At 45.4% G+C, this 21,843-nt stretch overlaps 1 long non-coding RNA gene across 4 annotated transcripts in view; it reads right to left on the reverse strand.

The window, feature by feature from the left end:
• Positions 1–60: 60 nt before the first annotated feature.
• The window catches only part of LOC147823990 (uncharacterized), an 88,174-nt gene continuing 66,391 nt past the window's right edge, over positions 61–21,843 (reverse strand). For 3 of the 4 annotated variants that reach the window (XR_015443063.1, XR_015443060.1, XR_015443061.1), the window contains one exon: positions 61–20,239. This is a non-coding gene — a long non-coding RNA (uncharacterized LOC147823990). The remainder of the gene's footprint in view (positions 20,240–21,843) is intronic. The other variant, XR_015443062.1, reaches the window with a different exon arrangement.

Below are 21,843 nucleotides of genomic sequence, written 5' to 3' on the forward strand. Positions count from 1 at the left end.
AGGGAGAGGGAGAGGGAGAGGGAGAGGGAGAGGGAGAGGGAGAGGAGAGAGAGAGAGAGAGAGAGAGAGAGAGAGAGAGAGAGAGAGAGAGAGAGAGAGAACCTTCAGAGGCAAGCCACCAGTTAGCATGGCCTCCAACCAGGTAACACATTCATCTATGAACTCATCAATTTATTAGTCCTCTGATGAGTATAGCACCCCCATTATCCAACAGCCTTCCAAAGCCCTATCTTTGAACACATAAGATATTGGGGGACATTTCAGATATAAACCATAATACATCCCAAATACACACTGCACTGAGTTTCCTGTTGCTTTCCCAGGACCAAGGCATGAAGGCTGGCAATTGAAAGCAGATCTGGCTTTCAGCTGTCACCTACCTATTCTGTTCCTGACCAGACCTCAGGTGTTTATCCAGATGGCCCCTTTGGCACCTCCTCTGTTCACTTCTAGGAATCCATGTCATCTCCCTCCGCGACCCCGCTCTGATAGGCAGCCCAATACAAGGTGCTAGAGACCATGATGAGCAAGAAAGAAGGAACTTGGCAGCAACAGGAACCTCTCAGACTGCCCAACACTGAAACCTCAAAGGCCAACCCAATTCATAGCATAGTACCTGGTGGTATTGAAATAAAGGGTGGGCCCTCCCTGCAGAAGACAAAAGAGACATCATGGAAATGGAACACAAGTATCAATAGCTTGCCCCAGTCTAGAGCCACTGGGTATGACAACCACCCAACATCAGTGCAGCTCACTTGGGAATTCAAACTCACAGGTCTGAGGTCCTGAGAGCTCTAACCTTGTGCCACTTCCCTGACTGTCTCCTCTCATAATGTCTCATCCTTTGCTTCTATTATCTCTTGCCTCCCCTTTGATTTCATTAGGATTCCTTCAAGGGTCCATTGAAAGTTCAGGAGACCAGGAGCTTTTCTACCTGCAAACCAGTCACTCTGTGGCAGCTGCTGCCCTTCCTGAAAATGAGTCTCTTCATGCCATTGATAGGGCCAGATCCAAGCTAGGACCCTACTAGAAACTCAAGCTATGGGGGCCACAAAGCCCAGGTCCCTCCCGTCCTCCCTCTCTTCCCTCCAGCTCTTGCTAGAAATTCATTATCTATAGCTTAAAAGCAACTGTTTCTATATGAGTTTGTATCAAGAAGAAAATATTCTGTCTGTTCTCTTGGCCTCCTGTGATGGAGCTCCACTAAACCAGCGTGGTCCAGGCTGTAGGGTGAACACCTGTCAAAATGTATGGACCATGCCATTTATCAAATAATCTGCTCCGAGAACAGATAGGAACTATCAGCAATCTGGTATTGATCTGTACAGGCCCCTGCTATTGTTCATCCTTGCATTCCAAATGGCAGCAGGAATTAATGAAAGAAACAAAACAATGCATACCAATCACTCAGCCCCACAACTTCATTTGCTGCTCTCATTAAGTTGGGCCATTTCCCCAAAAGCTCTCTTGGGAGAGACGGTCCCAGAAGGTCAACCTCTAACGATGGGTCAGTGAACCCTCTGCTGCTCTCTCTCTTTTCCCAACCTGCACTGTCCATGCTTGGTGAAGTCCCTACTTCTTTGAAGCCTATGGAAGTGACATGCTAATGACATGCAAGAATCCCACATGATCCCTCCACGGTCTGGGCAGAAACAGCCTTCCTGTGAAGACCCTTCCCCCATGATTGTGTTTAAGCCGCCCTCGTCCAACCCCTCTCCTGCACAGAGTCTGCAAGGGAAGACTTGGTCTAGGGAGGGACATACCTAAAGATGGTACTTGTAGATTGCCAAGGAGAGGCATCAATGGATGGTAGGAGTAGGCCAGATTCCAGGCTAACCTCCAAAAGCAGGCTCTGCAGAGAGACATCTGCCAACCTTCATCTCTCAACCTCCTACTAAACATAAACCTCTTAACCTTCAACATGTGCACGTGAACACACACACACACACACACACACACACACACACTCCTGCCTCACCATCCCTGTGGCCCCACCCAAGCAAGCTTTGGGGATTTATATGGCACTCCTTTAGGTTTCTTCAATCCCTCCACCCAGAACTGACCTCTTCCTCCCCTGAGCATTCACCATGCTTTACCTGGGCTACAGAAGTAATAAACTTCGGGCCACTTCCATCCTACAAGACTCAAATGGAGAAGGGGGTCAGGTGAAACAATAACATAGTTATGAGTTCTATCCTCTGAGGACAGGGGTATAGTTACAGTCACCTTTGTAGCCATACAGAGTGCCTGACAATGGAAGAGTACAGGGATGGATAGTTGGGTGGGTGGATGGAGGGATGTTTGGATGGATAGATGGATGGATAGGTAGATAGGTAGATAAGTATGTGGGGAGTGAACAGACAGATTAGTTAATGGGTAAGTGGATGGATGGGTGGGTGAATTGTTGGGTGGATAATTGGATGGGTTATTCTGAACAATGTGTAATGAGAACTCAAGAGTACACTAGTGTTATGGCCATGAGACTACAATGAAGACATCTTGGCGGAACTCAGCACTGTGGGGTCCCTTTTCCTCCCTAAAGCACAAAAATATCTCCTTGTATTCTACCTGGAGTGTCAAGGAGCTTTCTTATCCTAATGGAACAAGAAGAAACTGTGAGGTATAGAAGATGAAGGCTTGCCTTGAATCAGAGAGCCAGCACTCAAACAACAGACTTCCTGACAGGAAAGAAACTTACTCACTGTCTGGTCTGAGCCAGACCCCAGCCCCCAGCTCTCTGAGATAAACATCCTAACCCTGCTCCCTAGAAGTCTCGAGGCCATGGTAAGACCAAATGACCACTCTAGATCAGCTAAGTCACTGGATGTAGCTGGCTCTGAGCCACCCAAGGACCTGTCCTCCTTGGAAGGACTACTTTCAAGGCTGCCTTGATTGTCTCTAGTGGGGGTGGAAAGGGACCAGTGTGTCTCCCATGCTGGGACAGGGAGTCTTCCTTCTCAGGTTGGCAAAAGTCTTCAGCAGGAAAACACTGAGAATAGAGCTTTCCAGTCAGCTTGAGGGCTACAAGAAAGGCAGCTTGTCCCTGCCCAGAACATGAATCAGAGACTCAAAGTGGCATCAACTGAGGCCTCGCTCAGCTGAGCAGGGCCTCCAGAGGGGCAAGAGACATTTCCAGTCTGGAAAAGCACATGTGACATGTCCTTCTCCAAGGACAAGTGGCAAATCACTTGTGCAAGGCCCTCGAAGGTCACCCCAGGCGTGAGGGCCATGCTCCCTCACTCCTGCCCAGAGGCTCCCTACAGTATCACCCAGACACAGGTTTCCCCTCAAGGGCCATATCCCATGTCTGAGGCAAGAGCAACCCCCACTGCTGTGTTTGGATAATGATGACAAGTGTGGATGGTGATGGTGGGTGGGCAGGTGGGCAGGGAGGAGAAAGGAAACAGGAAAAAATCATCTTGTGACAGCAGAACAAATGAAGCTTTGCTTTCTCTCCTTAAGGGTCTCCAAATTCAGCAGGAAAAGAGGGCACATAAGAATATGTCTAGCAAGGACAAGAGGCCAAACTGAAAGCCCCATGCTCAAGAGCATGTCTTCTCCAGGAATTTTGGGGATATTCAGAATATCAGATGAGATTGCCCAAATTCCTCTGCTATCATTTGGATATGATTTGAGTGTGTCCCCCAAAGGTTCCTACACAGGAAATGTGGTTCCAGTGTGGTGATGTTACTAGATGGTGGGACTTCTAAGAGGTGGGATTTAGTGGTTAGGTCATTGAGGTCACTGGCTTTGAAAGGAATTAGGTAGTAATCATGGGACACTGAGTTCCTTCTCTGAGAGCAAGTTCTTAGAAAAGAGCAATCCTGACCCTTTCCTGCTTTCTGGCTTCCTGTCATCATGTCACCATGTGTTCCTGCCATGATTTGATGCAGCCCAAGGAGTGCCTCACCAGAGGGTAAATCAGTGGGGACACCTGACCATGAATTTCCACCCTCCCAAACTAAGTTAAACCAATATCCTTCCCTCATAAAGTACCGGTACTTAAGTATCTTGTTATAACAATGAAAAACAGGCTAGTATACCCTCCTTTCTGAATTTCCAAATATCTCTTGTCCAGTGGTGGCCAGTGGGCCAGGCAGCCTTTGCAGGAAGAATTTTGTCTTCTTAAGTTCCTATTTGCAAATGCTGCTATGACCAGAGGAGGTGCCCACCTACTGTGCAAATGACCTTAGTAGAAGACTACTATATGACCTGGATGTGGTGGCACACACCCCTAAATCCCACCATCCTGGGAGGCAAAGGAAGAAAGATCAAAAGTTTAAGCCTGGCCAACTTAACACCTTAGAAAGACCCTGTCTCGTAAATAAATAAGTAAATAAATAAGCTGGGGATGTAGCTCAGTGCAAAGGCCTTGGGTTCAATCTCCAGTACCACAAAAAAGTGAGACTGTCCTTGAAGGCTGGGCCATTCTTTGCCCTCTCTAGTGCTACCATTTAGGTAGAAATACAGTACCCTTGAACAGACCAGGCTCTGCTTGGATCTTAGAGGACAGGAGTGAAGGACAGGCCTAACTTTATGACTCCCAGCCCATTACAGCAGAATGCAAAAAACTCCAAGAATACAGTGGGGAAGAGGGGACTCAAAAGGCAGTAGGAGCTTCTGGGAGGGAATCCTGTGAAAGGCAGAAGTAGAAAAAGAAGTGCAGAGTGCAGGAAGAGGATGACCATGCCCAAGGATCCCACTGAATTTCCAGCAAGCAGGAGTGGGAAAGGCCCCAGCCTAGGGAGCAAGCCCTGTACCAATATCATCTGATGTCCTAGTTAGAACTCAGAGTGCCAGGCTCCAGATGAGAACATCCACTCTGTAAGGCCAGCCCTGATTGCACTGGGAGCTGGAAATGGGGAAGCTGACCCACAGCAATGCTGCCCAGTGTTCCAAGAAAGCCATTAGGCCTGGTCCCCATGCTGTCATCAGCCACTGAAGGTTGACACCATGCAGAACCCAGAGAGCCAATGGGCAATGCCTGGCTATGCAGCCACTGACATCATCTGCAGAAACAGAGGATATGGAAATGGGACAGGCTGCCACCAATCTTGACTCCATTGGGACATTACTGGGACATGAGCAGCTCAGGACAGAGCACATGGTGAGCTCAGCATTAGGTCTCCAGATTGCATTTACCCAGATAAGCACTCTGTACACACACCCACATGAATGCACACATACCACATGCCTGCCCCTGTCCCTCCAGCATCTACATGTGCCTCTGGGCAGCCTCCATTGTCCCTCTGAATCCTGACACTCTGCCACTCTCAGCATCCATCCCAGTGCACACAAACCCTCTTTTCTAGGTCAGCTCCAAGAAAAGTGACAGAGAAGCAGAGTTGGACCTCATAGCTTCCAAGTGGCAACACCAGGCTGTCCCTGGACAGCTCTGGTGAGCCTGGGAGCCACCAAGCCAGCACATTGCAATCATCTCTCTGTAGAAGGATATTGCTTTGAAGCAAGGTTATGTTTGCTGCCCACAGCCTCTCGAATCAACTGGGATGGTTGCTCAATGGGTTCGTCTACCAAAGTCTCCATTCTGCCCTCATTTTCATGTAGACACCATCTTCACCTGGGAAATGAGCTGTCAGTTTGCTGGGCACACTTGCTCAGGAAAAGCTAATATTTTGCATCCTCTCTCTCTATCTGACTAATGTCTGAAGGTCATCGGCATGCACTTCCCTTGGAAAGTAGCCACTGTGATCAAGTATCTGCTGGTGTGGAGCCTAGGGTGACACACTGAGCAAGGAGAAACAGTAAAGCAAGGCCTAGTTCCTGCCCTTGAGGATCTCAGAAGATAGCAGGGAAGGAAAGTCATAGGGTCATATAAGCAAGGACAAGTGAGTCAACAGCCCCACACACCCAACAGCAGCATTGATTTGAGAATGTCTGATGAGATTCTCCAAAGTTCTCTTTTCTGAACCCCATATATCTCTTGCCCAGAGCTCACCCAGGCTCTGTTATCCTCCTGCAGCTACCAGAGAAGCCTGGGCCTGGGAAGCTGCCATTTGGTGGGATGTTTGCGCAGAGCTGGACTCTAGCAGGAAGCACAGGAAGGCACATTTGGGCAGGAGTTGTACCTTCTTCCAGGAGTATCCCTATTGTGGGAATGGGGGATACTCCTTGGCAACGAGGACACTTCATGTTGCTAAATCCCAGATGACCCCAAGGCTCATGAGAACCATGCAAGGAAGACTGGAAGGGAGAACATCCAAACAATTTCACCCCCATGCCCTATACCAAAGCCATGACTAAGGCCGCATGGCAAGTCCCAGATGTCGGATATCTGTGAGCAAAAAGTCGCAGTCTCTCTATGGCCGAGCAGAGTATGGCAGCCACAAATTACCTTTTAATTTAATTAGCCACTACTTAAAATGAGAAGGTGTAATGGTTAATCTTGACTGTCAACTTGATTGGCCTGGCCTGACCAGTGCCCAGGAGATTTTGGGTGTGTCCTGGTGGGTCTTGGTGTTATGACCTTGGCCCCTTTCTCTCTGGCTCTTTCCCAATCTCTCTGCTTCCTGGATGCCATGAGTTGAGCAGCTTTCCTTTGCCAAGACCTTCTGTCATAAAGTTTCTGCCTTGGAGCCAGCTAACCATGAAATGAATCCTCTGAAACTGAGTCAAAATAAACATTTTCTCCAATAACCTGTGTATGTCAGGTATTTTGACCGCACAGTGACAGAAAGCTGACTAATACAAGGGTTTTATTGTTTAAAGTCTATACTACCACTTCTATATAAACAGTGAAGGACCAGGCAATCCCAGGTGCCTCTTGCCTGGCTTCTTTAGACCATGTCATAGACGTCAGCTCCCTGCCTGGCCTATACAGGTGTCTTGGCTGTAGACGAAGGTACATTAAGGAAAGTTCTTACGGATCACTAGGGCAATAGTTGGCCATAGTAATTCCCAGCCCTGGTAACCCTGAAACTGGGTGACCTTGGAGAGTTAATTCTGCTTCCATGATGCAATCCTGGGCTTCACCAGGTCACTTTGAAGCCGGCTGAAACATGCCTGACTCAAAGAGTAAGTTTACGATTGGCAAAGCAAAGCCTCTGTGGGTCCTTTCAAAATAAGACAAGCATCTTTGCAGGGCATAATGATGCACACCTCTAATTCCAGCACTCTGGGAGTCTAAGGCAGGAGGATGGCAAGTTCAAGCCCAAACTGGGAAACTTAGCCACTTACGCGACACGGTATCAAAATAAAAAGAGCATCCCTGGTATGAAAAAAATAAAAAATAAATAAATAGATAAAAAAGAGCTGGAGATGCAGCTCAGCACAAAGGCCCTGGGTTCAATCCCCAATACCAAAGAGGGAAAGAAAGATAAGCATGCTCATTCCCCTGGTCTTAAATTCAAGGGCTTCCTCACAGGCAGCTGTTTCCAATAGGCAGGCAGGCTCACTTTAAATGCAAAGAGGGGTCCTGATTGACTGCGGAGATCCCGTAAACAAAGAGGGTTAAAACAATAAAGCTAGGCTTCCTGTCTGCCCTTTGCACACTAACAGCCGCTGTTTGCGCGGGCTTCCACATGAGTAACAGGGGCGCGCTGATTTCTATTACACAGAACATTAATAAGAGGAAGCAGTGACCCTCGATTGCGGAGAACCAGGTAAATGACGGGGAGGGAAAGGGGCCGAGAAATGGTAGGCATTTTACACAGCACGACTTGAAGGGGAATGCGTTGACTATAAAGATGACGGGTGTTGTAGCACTGAGGAAAAAACATAATTTTTCACTGATGTACGGCAGCGGGGCTGGAAGGAACACAAATACTACAGTAGATCCATTAACTGCATGACAAGAAACAGTGTTCACATCCACTCACTAAACTGGTTTTGATTCTTTAGTACCAACATGCAGAATGATCCTTACATTATGTTGCCAGGGAAAAACCTTAAAATGCATTTATTTCGTAATGTAACTTTCTTGTATTATCATAATCGAGCCATAACAGTTGTGCCAAACACTATGTGGTCTTAAAAAACACCTAAGCACGGTTATTAAATTGGAAATTTTTTAAAAGGGTGAAATTTGGAGTTTCTCCAAAAGTGGGGCTGCTTGAGGAGGACCGAGAAGGGGCCCGCGATGCCTCATCCGCAGCCTCTCTTGCTGTCCACCCAGCTGCAGGCGGTAACTGCTGCCAGTCACAGCCACACGGGGCTGGGAACAGCTGGCAGAGGCAGGAAGAAGTCATTCAGCTCCAGTTACGCCCTGAAAAGTGTGATTTGCAGGAAGGTGTGATAGTCACCATTGCCATCTTGACTTTCAGCTTCTCCATTCCCACCCTTCACTCTACCGTCTTTGCCCAACCTGTGCTGGGGCTTGTTATGTCCCCATACAAGGGGGACATACACTGTGAAATATGCAACGTTCCACCTAGCATGACGACTGGGCACATGCAGAGTAGTAAATAGGTGAATACGAGCAGCACAGTTTTTATTTGTCTCTCCCACTGTGGCCGCCACGCTGTGAGCCCACACTCAGTGGTGCTACCATAGTTGGGCTTGGAAGGAACCAGTCACAGGTTAGAATCTTGACTCTACTATATCTTCAGGTCCTCAAAAGTGGTAGTTATCATTATCATGATCCTAACCAATGCACCTTACTGCAAGCACTAAGCTGAATGTGAGGGGTGAACACCCCCCAACCCAGAACCTGGCAGGTAGCCAGCAAAAACAATCTGGAAAACTCCAGCAGAAGTGGAAACAAAGCATGGGGAGGCAGAGGAAGCAAAAAAGGAAGACTTCTTAGAGGAGGCAGCTTTATGAAACCCGGGATTTAACAGCAATGGAGGCGGCAAAAGCATTGTGGTAAAATAAGCAGCTAGACTGAGATGGCAGGTGGAGGTGGCAAGTGGGATTGTCTGGGACAGCTGGAGCCCATCGGGTCCTGAAGCTGGAGGGAGCAAGGCTGGGGACGTCAGGAGAGCCTGATTCAGAAGCCAGCTTCTGGGCCCTCCTCAAGAGCATCCAAGGTGGATTGGGAAAGACAGGTGGGATGGAAAGGACGGGAGAGGAGGAGAGTCGCAACTAATCTCCCTTAAATGCCAGATGGTGATGAGGACATGCAATGAGATGGAAGATCATGGCGAGGCAGGCATTACAGACAGTGCTGGTCTCTCCGCTGAAAGAGGGAAAATACAGACAGATTGGAACAGCACTGAGAGTTCACCACTGGGCAGGGATGGGGTCCCCAGTCTGCACTCATCGTGCCAATCAAGCCTCCTAGCCTTGGGAGGTGGTGTATCCACGTTGCACAGGCTCAGAGAAGGCAAAATAAGTCATCCCAGCTGCACAGCTGGTTAGCAGAGCTTGGATCCAAACCCAGTTCACCAGCTCCAAAGCACATTTTCTGTACTAAGACTGTGTCTTTGAATCTGATAAAAGAAGAACTTCATATAAATTTATCTGAGCAAAGGATGAGTCTCGAAAGAGCAGCACTCAGAGCCAGAAGCAGTTCAGAGAACTCTGCATTGCAACAGAGGTGGTATTTATAGACAGAAAAAAGCTGAAGAAAGAAGAAAAAACTGGGAATCAAAAGTGGATTGGTCATTTCAAAGTCACTTGCTTTATACGGGTTAAAGCAAAGGTGACTTCCTTATCGTGCTGGCTGAAACTGCCCTACTCTGAGATTTGGCTGTTGGCTCTGTCTCCCGGAGGTCAGACAAAGAGCTTAACTCCAGCGTGGTGATGTAGGACTTTAGCAGGAGTGACTCCATTTTGGTTTAGGTTGCTGGGGCCCGACCCAGCAGCTCAGTCCCAATTGATAGCCTACTATAAATTCCCTTTAACAAAACTCAGTTTTTCTGTCAACAACAGGGAAAGACTTGATGGCCAGGGTGGGAACTGTGAACTTCACAGTCCAGCAGGACCAAGGATGACATCACCACAGATGGGCCATTTGGAAAAAAACGAAAATGCATCTCTTATCCATACTTAACACTGTGATTTAAAAAAGAATTCAAGATTGAAATGTGGCAAAATAAAACTATAAAACCTCAGATAAAAATTAGATGAGCATTTTTATAGTCTTGGGATGAAGCTGGACTTGCAAAATAACATTCTAAAGTCACACCTACTGCCCAAACGATCACCATCATCTGCTCCTCCCTTTAGCTGAAAACAGATTGGTCTTCAAGGCTCCTTTATGAAGATGTGATTCTCTCTAAGAGGGGATCACTTTTTATAGCAGTAGCCTATGGGCTTTCTTCTAACACAGGGGAAGAGATGGACTTGGACAAAAGTCCACGCCCCAGCCTTGATGCGAGAACGGGGAAAGGAGCTGAGGAGATGTTAGCCTTGGAAACCTGAGGAAGAAGGGCAGGAAGGGCAGCCTACATGATTTCCAGGTTGTAGAGAACTTCCCTATGTGCATCCCCCCTGGAGCCAAGGCAGCTGAATGGAAATTCTACACATCTTCAGATCTCTGCAGAGATCTCTCAGTGCTCTAGGTCCTGTGTTTTAGGTGGTGAAATGAAATTAAGAATACAGATGACTACATACCTAGGTTTGGTGTCCAGGGACAAAGGGAAGGCTCAGACTCCCTGGCATCCTAGGGACAAGGGGATTCTTTTCTATTTTAGGTGCTGGGATTGAACTCAGGGCCTTAGCACTGAGCTATACCGTTAGCCCTTTTTTAATTTTTGAGACAGGGTTTCACTGCTATTAAGTTGTGAAGTCTGGGCTCACACTTGTAATCCTTCTGCCTCAGCCTTCTGGAATGCTGGAATTACAGGCATGTACCACCATTTCTGGCAAAAAGGTAACTCTGAAGCCACTCTACATGCCAGATTTCCTGCTGCACAAGTTCATAGAAGCAACCCGTCATTGATACAATGCTACTTCTTCACATTTTAACAGTCAGATCATCTATCTAGCTTGGTACAAAAGAGAATCATAAGAAGACTTAGACAATGCAGGTAAAAATAGCCATTCTTTATATAAGTGCCCTTGGTCACCTCTTAGGCTTCGATGAAGGTGAGGACTTCTGTGGCCAGGCATAGTCCCTATTTCTATTGGCCGCCTACAAGGAGCAGCAGAAACCTAACACCAGTATGCATTCTTTGACATAGAAAATGCCCTTTTCCCTGTACCTGTTTGTATTTATGATTTCTGGGGTGTTTTTTGGTTTTCTTGTTTGTTTGTTTGTTTGTTTGAGAGAGTTTTTTGCTTTAATTTTCCAGCAGAGAGCTGTCAGATGCATCCCACAGCCAGGAAGGAGCTGGATCAAAGTTGGAGGATCAGCCATCCCACACTGTTATTTGTCCAGAAGCAGCTGTAAATTCTCTACAAAAAGCAAGATCCCTGGTTCCCAGGGGCAGAAGGGTCACTAGAAGCAAAGCAGGGAGACATGGCTTTATCTAATTTCAAACTAAATATCTCTGGGACTCTTTAGTTCCCTCCCGAGGAAGGTCACTTTGCTGTACCAGCATGTCACCACCTCCTTGGTGATTCTGTCCCCTGATCAGACCCAGATTCCCTTTCCGTATTACCAGCTCCTTCTCCTGAACTACTGGGACCCAATCTGCCAAGCCAATATTTGGATTTCTGACATCATTCCCCACACCCCGGGCCCATCTCGCCTCTTCTCTCCCTCAGTCAGGTACTCAGAGGCCCCACTCATTAGCCACAGAGTCACAGTGACTCGCACGGTATTAAGATGGCAATATCATCTTATTGGCTATTAACACAAATGTGCCAATAAACATAGTGCATAAAAATTACACATATTCCCTGGGAGTCCATAATCCTGAACTGATACAGCATCATGCAAAGCACACTTCCCAAAAGTAGTGCTTAAAGTCATGATGTACAAATTGAATTTTAAATAAATTTCCTGAAACATCACCAGTGGTTCTAGCCACATTAGCTGTACACATTTGCTAAAAATAAAACACAGAATGGCCATCCCCACCCCAACCCCCAAAGAATGGGATGCGTGGGCATTTACATGCCTTGTCCTCAAGCTGTTTTCCAGATAGGCTCACAACACAGGTACTCGGGGACACTTGTTAAAACAGCCCAACCTCTCTCCTTAAGGGTTTCTCCTAATTATCAGTGATCATCAGGTTCCAAAAGTCGCCTTGTCCTCACCTCAGTCTCCATCATAGAGGAGATGCTAATTGCATTATCACCTTGCCAACACCCTCTGAAATGATGCCCTGATCATTAGCAGCCTACCAGGGAGCCAATCAGAATGGGCCCAAATTCAGAACTAGCCAGTGGTGTCCTTCCTAGGCCCACATGTGTGTAAACACTAAAAACACCAAAGAAAAAGGGCTGCTGGGGATGCTGAAGACCAGAACTACCCTCAACAACCCCCTAAAATCCCTAGTTTATTGGGCTCTGGAATCCAGGGCCATCAAACACACACAGGTGGGCCGGGGATTTAGCTCAGTGGTTCTGCCACCTGCCTCGAAAGCTCAAAGACCTCGGTACCAAAAACAAACAAACAAACAACAACAACAAAAAACACACAGGAACACACACACAAAGCAGTAGAAAACTAGAAGTTCCCCCCAAGCACCCAGAGGCACTCCATCACAGAGCTATATCTCCAGCCATTTTTATTTTTAGACAGGGTCTCACTTAGTTACCCAGGCAGGACTTGCGACCTTCCTGCTTCAGCCAGGGAGTACAGGCATGTGACAGAGGGCCTTGTTATTTTTTTTTTTTAACCAACCCTCTCCCTCCCTGACCAAGCTGATCATCCAGCAAAATAAAGAATCAAAGTGATCTAGAGCAGAGGACCCCTGGGTTCAATACCTAGTACTGCAAAAAAAGAAGAAGCAGAAGAAGGAGGAGAAGGAGAAGAAAGTGAAGTAAAATTGTGTTTTGTTTAATGAAATACTACTCTCTGAATGTTGTCATAGATAATAAGTATTTACGGTTACTTACATGATATTTTCAGCAGAGATCGAGACCAAAAACAATTTGCCCTTGCTTGCTACACATATGGTCTTAGATGTACAGAGCAATGTTGTGGATTTCCTACAAGTGTTCCTCCATGTGATTCCCCAAGCGGGGGCTTTTTGAACTGAAATAAGACCCAGCTATCAAAATCCTACCAATTCTTCAAGGCCTGGCTCCAACCCCATCCCTCTATGTCTTTTTTCTCAGCCCCATTAGAAGAGAGAAGATTAACTATGAACAGTTGATATCTTTATGGTGTAAAGAGCTCTTTCAAGGACTCAATCCTCAGGGGGAAAAAAATGGCCAAATGATCAAACACTTCTTAGGAGAAGAAATACACATATACCAGGGACATGAAAATGTATTCAACCTCAGTCATAAAACGAATCTCAATTTTAAATATTTTTATCTATAAAGCAGGAAGCTTTGTGAAGACATCTCTTGTTTGGGATTTGATGCTGCCACTGTGTCCCACGCAGTCAGCAGGGCCAAGCTTCCCTAGGGGGCAAATTTTTGCAAAATAAGTGGGCCCCACACTATCTAGGACTTATTCTTCTAGGAATTCCCCTTAAAAAAATTACCAGAGGGGCCCCCAGTGACTCATATTAAAGGACGCTTGTCACAACTTCACCAATAGCATAACAAAAATTAGGAACTCAGTGTTCATCAAGAAGGAAATGGTTAAGCAAAATGATATATTCATAAAAGGCAATTCTGTGAATTCTTAAAATTAAAAAAAAAATTGTGAAGGCCATCAAGGACATGAGAAGTGTTTGCAGTGTATTGGTAGGGGGGAGACAGGATATATATAAAAAAAAAACTCTGTGTAGTAGAATCTCAATTTTGAAAAAATAATAATACATCTAAATGCCCATGAGCCTATAAAGAAATGCATAAAACATTTAGCAATGTTTATCTCTGGATGGTGGGATTCCAGGCAGTTTTTATTTTCTTCTTGAAACTTGCCTGTATTTTTGAATGTTGAAAAATAAATTTGCGTTACTCCTCTCTTCAGAAAGCGATGTTTTGCTTTTGTTCTTTACATGCTCTGAACCCCCACAGCATTTGCTGTCAGAATAACTTACTGTGGGCTGCATGTCACCCCCACCTCTGTGTGAACTTGATTAGTCTTCTCCTGGCTGAGCTTCCCCTGCTCTCTACCCAAGACCTGAGGGCTCCGGTTCTTATTTTTGGTGTTTGCTCCCAAGTATCTCCAATCTGACCATTTCTTTTGTATCAATAAATCCCAGGCAGACACCATGCCTCCCCTGAGGAATTGGAGACCAGAAGTAGAGAAGGGGCACAGAAGAAAGGAAGAAATGGGTGTTCTCCTTGATCCCTATATGGAGATTGGGTATAGAAGATTCCATCTGTGCACATGTTTAACTTGCAGGAATTTCTTGATAAGCACTTGTGAAGAGAGTGATAGGGCCTTGCTGTCGCCTGCTGTTCTATCTGTGAACCTCTCCCTTGGGTGGCCTGGAAAAGGAGACTGGTGTCTACTTGGCTCTCAATCAGGGTCTGCTATGGTTGGGTCTGGAAGGATCCTCCAGGCCCGTGTGTTGAAGGCTCTGTCCTCAGCTGGGTGCTAGTAGGAAATGGTGGAGCCTTTAAGAGGTGGTGCTTAGTGAGAGGTCATTAGGTCATTAGAGGATATTCTTGATGGAAACTGTGGAATCCCAGCTTTCTCTTCTCTTTTGCTCCCTGGCTATGAGATGAGCCATTTTGCTCCACTGCACACACTGTGATGGGATACCTCATCCAAAAAGCAACAGGACCAGCCAGTCTTGGACTGAAAACTCCAAAACTGTAAGTCCAGTAAACCTTTCCTCTTTTTAAGTTGATTATCTTAGGGATCAGGGTATCAGCTCTTCCATGGCCCTGGTGGCCAGATCATGTCACCAAAGCCCAGCATAATTCCAGTGCTGGGCAAATGGACAACAATCTGTCCTGAAAATAAGGTAAAATAGGCCAGGCTAGATACCTTCCAACAGGGTTGCAAGGAAATTGTGGCTTTGTCCTACTCTTACCTTACCTGGCACATTGACTTTGGACCCTACTTGAGTCCCGTGAGAATGTACCATACTGTTCTGTCCTAGAGTGGGCACTTTCCCATCCCACCAGGTCCCAGGAAGCCTAACAGAGACCCTGATGCCACATCCCTCCCTCACATCCTTCCTCCTAGTCCTCCCCTGGCTAACTCTCCTGTGGGGCAACACAGCCCTGCATCAAACAGAAGCATCCTTCTCCATCACAACCAGCATCACTCTAGATAGGAGGCACCATGATAGAAAGGAGAGAAGAACCTCCTTCTGACAGTCTTACACTTCTCCCACTGACCTCACTGTCTGTAGATAGAAGGCCAAATGCACATGAAAAACACTCCCATTGTCTCTTCCACAAACAACTATTAAAATTCTCATTTCATGACAAATAAACATATGAAAAAATGTTCAACATCACTGGTCATTCAAGAGATGCAAATGAAAACAACGCTGAGATTCCACCTCACTCCAGAAAGAATGGCTGCTATCATGAAATCAACCAACGACAAATGCTGGCGGGGCTGTGGGGAAAGAGGAACCCTGCTCCACTGCTGGTGGGAGTGCAGACTGGTGCAACCACTGTGGAAATCAGTATGGAGACACCTCAAAGAACTGGGACTGGAAGTCCTATTTGACCCCACTATTCCCCTGCTGAGGATCTTCCCCAAAGAATTAAAAGAATCATACCACAGCGATATATGTGCACCCATGTTCATAGCAGCACAGTTTGTAATAGCTAAAACTTGGAAACAGCCCAAATGCCCCTCAACTGGAGACTGGATAAAGAAAATGTGGGGTTTTTTATAAAATGGAGTACTACTCAGCCATAAAAATGAGAAATTAGAGACATTTATTGCTAAATGGATACTCTTAAGTGAAATAGGGCACACATGTAAATACTGAATAGTTTCTCTAGTGTGACAAACTGAAAGTGTAAATAAGGACTAAAAGGTATAATAGATAATGTGAAATAGGAAGAAAAGGGGCAAAGGGGAAGGGGAAGTGGAAGGGGTAGGGGAACGGAAAGAAGGGAATGGAATTAATATGAGAAAATGAAAAAAAGGAAACAAAATCTTTGTAAACAGGGAGGGATGGAGGGCAGGGGAAGGGGGAAAAAATAAGAACCAAGAGAGATTATGTAAAGATGCAAATTTCCAATGATGAATGTCATTATATTGTATACCTAAAATGTACCAATAAAAGAATATACAGATAAATAAATAAATAAATAAATAAATAAATAAATAAAATTGTCATTTCATGCATGCCTGTAATCCCAGCACTCTAGAAGGCTGAGGCAGGGGAATTGAAAGTTTGAGCCCAGCCTTAGTGGAAACTTAGTGACTTAGCAAGACCCTGTCACCAAATAAAACATAAAAAGCACTGGCAATATAGCTCAGTGTGAAGGCCCTCTGTTCAATCCTCAGAACTACAAAAATAAAAATAAAAAAGTCATTTCAGCTACTAGTTGCTCCCAATATGGGCACAGGCTCTGGCCTGGTTGGTTTGGTCAGGAGAACCCTCTCTTAGCCTGAAAATTGCCAATGAGATTGATCCAAACAGGACCCACACAGGTGGTCCTGGAAGACCACCTTCCACCATCCCCAGTGGAGTCATGTCTCACCAACCAAAGAGCTAGGAGGTAACAAATCACCTCCACTAGCTCATGGTCCCTACCAGCACCTCTTGTCTTCTCTCTTAACCCAGGGCCAACAAACCCTTCCTGCCAGTGGAAGCTCCCCCTGGAATGTGCCTCTCAGCACCCATAGTGTGGCCAGTTTCTGACTCGATCTTTCCACTATCTTTCCACTTTCTCCACCAGCAGAGTCAGGCTGTCAACTGGCCTCCGCTGCAGTTAACCTGTCACGACAAGGAGCCTGGAAACAAATTAAATGAGGCAGGGAGGCCGTGCAGTGATCATTCCATTATGTCCCCTCTGCTTCCTTCCCACATGTGACTCACGCCATCACTTGTAGAAGGTGAAGCATCGTATTGAATCAACACTTAATCTCGGGCAGTGTCGCGGAGGAGGGGCGAGACGGCAGCAGGTACACGCGCCCCGATGCTTTGATTTGCTGAGGACAGACCTCGCCTGCAGACAGCCTGGGTGGGGGGAGGATGAATTGTGAGGATCCGTGACCCTGTTTCAGGTAAGCTTCTGATTTACAGTTCATTGTGCTTTCTAACGAATAATTTTTATATAATAATTCCAGCAGTAAGCACGAAACCTTCTTCTCGGGAATGCAATTAAGGGAAAAATTAGCAATAAATTGTTTTCAGTACTTAACCTGGCTCTAAATTTATGGTTCCTGGAATTTATTGTTTCAGAGGCCTGAAAAATGGCGATTAATTTTATCGCATTTCCTGTCATTCACCCTCAAAACTGAAATGTAAATAAGGAAGAGTTCCTAAGCTTCGTGTTTTCCTGCTTGCTCCAAATCTCAAATCTAAACGCCTCCAGATAGTGTTCTCTGAAGGCTCTCAAACCTCAGAGGCAGAGAGGAAGGCACTGCTTTATCCACCAGTGCCAGTGTCTCCTTTTCTTCTGCCACCAATGCAGCTGCTGGCTGCCCCCAGTGCGGGGATGTGCATTACGGAGTGAGTCTAAATGAGAAAACACTAAGTTAGGCTCTGACGGCCAGTGGTGGATGTATCCATTTGCCCTATAAATAAGCACTGATCACCTCCATTTTATTGAACTCATTTTCCAGGCAAGCAAAGACCACAAGATTCCTCTGCACATTTTCTCTTTACACCCTCTAGTACTGCTACTAGTGTCAGCTCCGACAGATTTATAGCCCATTCATTCATGGGAACAAAAACCCTGCCACGCCTGGTCATGAGACACGCAATAGCAGTTAGTTCAAAAGATAACAACTGCAATCCCTCACCTCTCCATTCAGCACTACCGAACCAGTACTACTTTGGAGGTAATAAATGCTTCTCGTTTGTGTGCTTTCAGTCATAATACAGGAATAACTGGTGGGTCTAACTCCACTTCTCTGGGAAACACTTTGTTCTCCCCCAGACCTAACTCCAGCCCCCTTTCTCCTGGAAAGAGGGCAGGGAGGGGCTTAAGCAGCCCCTTGTGCAACCAAAGAAGTCCAGATCTCTTCTGCTCAGTCTGTTCCACGCGGGCTATGGCTCCTTTGCTGAGGCTCTGCAGCTCTAGCAATCACGCAAAGCTGAAAAGCTGGGCTCCTGGTAGCAAGTGGCAGTGTGAGTGAATGCTTGTGCCCATGCAGCAGATGACCCTGGGCCCCTGGTCTGGATGCACATTTCCTCCACTGTCCTGTTGCCAGCAGTAAAGGACCCCAGACTCAGGGCCCGCACAGGCTTAGCAGGTTCATGCTGCCAAATGACTCCAAGATGAAGCCCGTGAGCTTGATGAAAACTCTCAGGAAGATTGGCTCTTATCTTGCAAGCTAATCAGAAATACTGGTGAAGTGTCAGCCCTGTCCCCATGAGAAGAGGCAGCTAATGTAACTAGTTCATCACCAGCCCCAGCGCCTGGAATGTGCCAGGCACAGAGCAAGCATACAGCATGCATGTGTTGAATGAATCAATGGGAGAAAGAAAAAAAAAAAAAAAACAGGAAAGGAACCAAGAGCATCTCTTTCAAATCTCTCTTTTGGTAGGTAAGGAAACTGAAGCTCAGAACAGGGAAATCTTTTACCAACTGAGAAGTAAACTTCAAAGCTACTATGTACCACTTATAAGCTTCAGCCTACTCATCTGTAAAAACAAGAATATTAATGATATTCAGGGTATCATTGCTAGAATTAAATACAGTTGTTCCTCATATCCACGGGGATTGGCTCCAGGACCACTTACAAACACCAAAATCCTTGTATGCTCAAGACTATTATATAAAATGGCATAGAACATGCATATAAGCTATGCATATCTCCTATACTAGAAATCAACTGTAGATTACTTATAATACTTAAATGCTACATAAATGCTACATAAGCAGTTGTTTAGGAAAGAATGACAAGAAAATAAAGTCAGAGCATGTTCAATACAGACACAATTTTTTAAACATTTTGATCCATGGATTAGTTGAATCCACAGATATACAACCCAGAGATAGGGCCAATTTGATTGATTCATTCATTTCTAATTTTAAAACTTAGCACAGTGCTAACCAAATAGTATATTTTATTAAATCATTTAGCTTAGTTGGAGAAATAAGAGATTCACAGAAGAAATTTTAAGAAAAATAAAGAAGAAACAAGGTCATGAGGATGAGATGTGCTTTAAGGTATATGCTTTCAGTTTCTGAAGCCCTACCACAGGATACAGACACCTGCCTCCACCCACCCATGCTCTGTGGTCTGCGGCCTTTGGAGACATCCTGATGCTGTTATTCTAATGATCTGATGATCAAAGAGCAAAGGAAAAGACTAATAATGCAAGATCCAGTAGCAGTCTCCTTGATTTCTGCCACCCTAGTCTGTGGGTCACTTCTTGGGGTCCAGGTGCAAGACAGGACATGAAGATAGCACAGGTCCAAGTCAGGCATTTAGAAGGAAGTTGAGAGGCCCTAGGCTGGAGAAAGTGCCAGAGTCAAACTCCCCATGAAAATGCCAAATGCAGTGCGGGGGGAAGAGGCTGGGAAATGCATAGAAAATGACACTGGGCATCAGTTGCTGTAAGTATATTCCTTGCTAATCAATCAGCTTTTATTGTGACGCCTCTAGCTCAGCTCATAAGGCCAGAAAGCAGCTTCGGCAGCAGTTTAAAATGTTTCCAGTTTAATAATCCCTGCTAATTGAAAGCAGCTCAGAAACAGGGGGGAAATGGAGGGCTAGGGCCACACCAGCACAGTTTATGGCAACAGAGCTGATCCTGTGGGGAATAAAATAAGCTTTGATGCTGGAGGGGAAACCTGGTTCACCAGCTCCAAACAACTAATTCCTACAACTGTCTGCTTTGGCACTGGGACCTTTTTTTCTTATGTTTTAATTGTAGGATGTTATAGCAGCAGAATTGCTGTGAAACCTGTTTTTATCAGTGAAAAATTAACCACCCCCTGCTGCAGAAACTGGATTTTTTTCCTTCAACAGAGAATTACATTCATTTTTATAATTGTTCTTTCCTTTCAAATCACCTAATATGACAAATGCTGGCCAACATTATAGCTCACCTGCTAAAGAGTGTCTTTATGAATTGAGGCTTCAATGCCTTAATGGAGAAATTGCCTGATTTAAGTAAATCATGTCACCTTCACCCTTGCAATCATATTTGTTGCAGGTGTCTGCTGACCTAACCTGCAGAGCAAAAACAAAAACACATTTACATTTCCAGGCTGAGATATTTGGTTCAAATGATGTACAAATAGGTCATAATGAAAAGTAATTTTAGCACAAGGCAAAGGTACGATTTAAGCATACTTTTGACAGATTTTACACATACATAATTATTTGGTATTATAATTTAAACAGGTAAAAGACAGATTTTAGCACAAAAGCCTCAGTCCTGGTTTCTTGGGCTTCCCAGGCAGAGCTGCAACTAGGGATATGAATTCAGCAAAAGGATCTCATTTGTCTGATGTGCTAAGAATCAGCTGCATTGTCCAGACCAAAATACCTGAGGCAAACAAATTAAAAGAAGAAAAGATTTAGTTTGGCTCATCTTTTCAGAGGCTGCAGTCTATACAGCCCCTTGACTCTGTGGCTTTGGGTCTGTGGCATCCAGGAGAGTGTGACAGAGAATTTCACTTCATGACCTCGGGGAAGCAAAGAAAAAGAGAGAGGAAAGAGAAGAAGGCAAAGTCCTAATATCCCCTTGAGGGCTCACCCCCCAATCACCTAACTTCCTCCCTCGAGGCCCCACCTCCTAACGTTTCCAATAGCATCACAGTCTGGCCACAAAATCTTTAATACATTCCCTTTGGGTGACATTTACAATCCAAACCATAACACTCTTAAAAATTTTGTAGAGTACTGAACTAGAAGTTTTCCTCCAATCCTAGGATTCTGTGTGTGTTTTTTTTTAAGTGCCACCTGCTTCTTTCTCCCAAAATTATGTGCAAAAATCATTACTGAGAGTTTAAAATAATTTAATAGCCTTTACACATGTGCCAGATAGCAAATTGTCTTCCCTAGACAGCTTATATTTACTCACTCATTCATTTATTCAACAAACATCCATCACTCACTGATTTGAAACAAATATTCCCCAAGAGCCTGATACATGTAGAAACACAGTGCCTCAGGAACACAGGGATCACTTGGCCTTGATGTTGTGGGGATTTCCTCCTTTGTCAAAACAGTAACCAGCTTTCCAGCAATCTATAGCAGCGGATACAGGCACTGAGGCCAAGGTTCTCCCAACTCGAGCCTCTGACAGGCCACATTTCTCACCTAGATCAATCCCCTCCACCTCAGCCCTGGATGCCACCAATCATCCCCATCACCTGTAGGCTATCAAGAAACATTTGTTGAGTTTGCTAAATGAAAATGGCGAAGGTTTAGTAAAATTCTAAAAAGGTCCACAAATGTGAAAATGTAGGGAAGGTTTTCCCTAAATGAAGACAGTGAACAAACGTCACAGGAAGCAGATACTCCTGTCACTGAGAACTACACCCTGGTCCTTCCTGGACCTGATTTTATTGAGCAAACATTTCTTCAACCTCTTTGCAAGGCGGGGGTAGGGAGAGGGATTATCTTCATTTTCCCTCTGCTCCTTCTGGATGCTATGAAGGACTCGAAATGGGAAAAATATAATCACGTGCTTTGCTTCCCTCTGACACCAACTGAGCCTTCTCTAACTGCCATAAATCTTGAAGAAGCTGGAGTTCTTAACATTTAGTTCCTTTAGTTAAAAGAAAATGACAAAGACACACGTAAATTTACTTGGCAAATTTTTATGT

Source organism: Heterocephalus glaber, unplaced genomic scaffold, assembly GCF_053883595.1.
Source record: "Heterocephalus glaber isolate CG9 unplaced genomic scaffold, H.glaber_assembly_v1.0 deba00001561, whole genome shotgun sequence".
Taxonomy (NCBI): Eukaryota; Metazoa; Chordata; class Mammalia; order Rodentia; family Bathyergidae; genus Heterocephalus; species Heterocephalus glaber.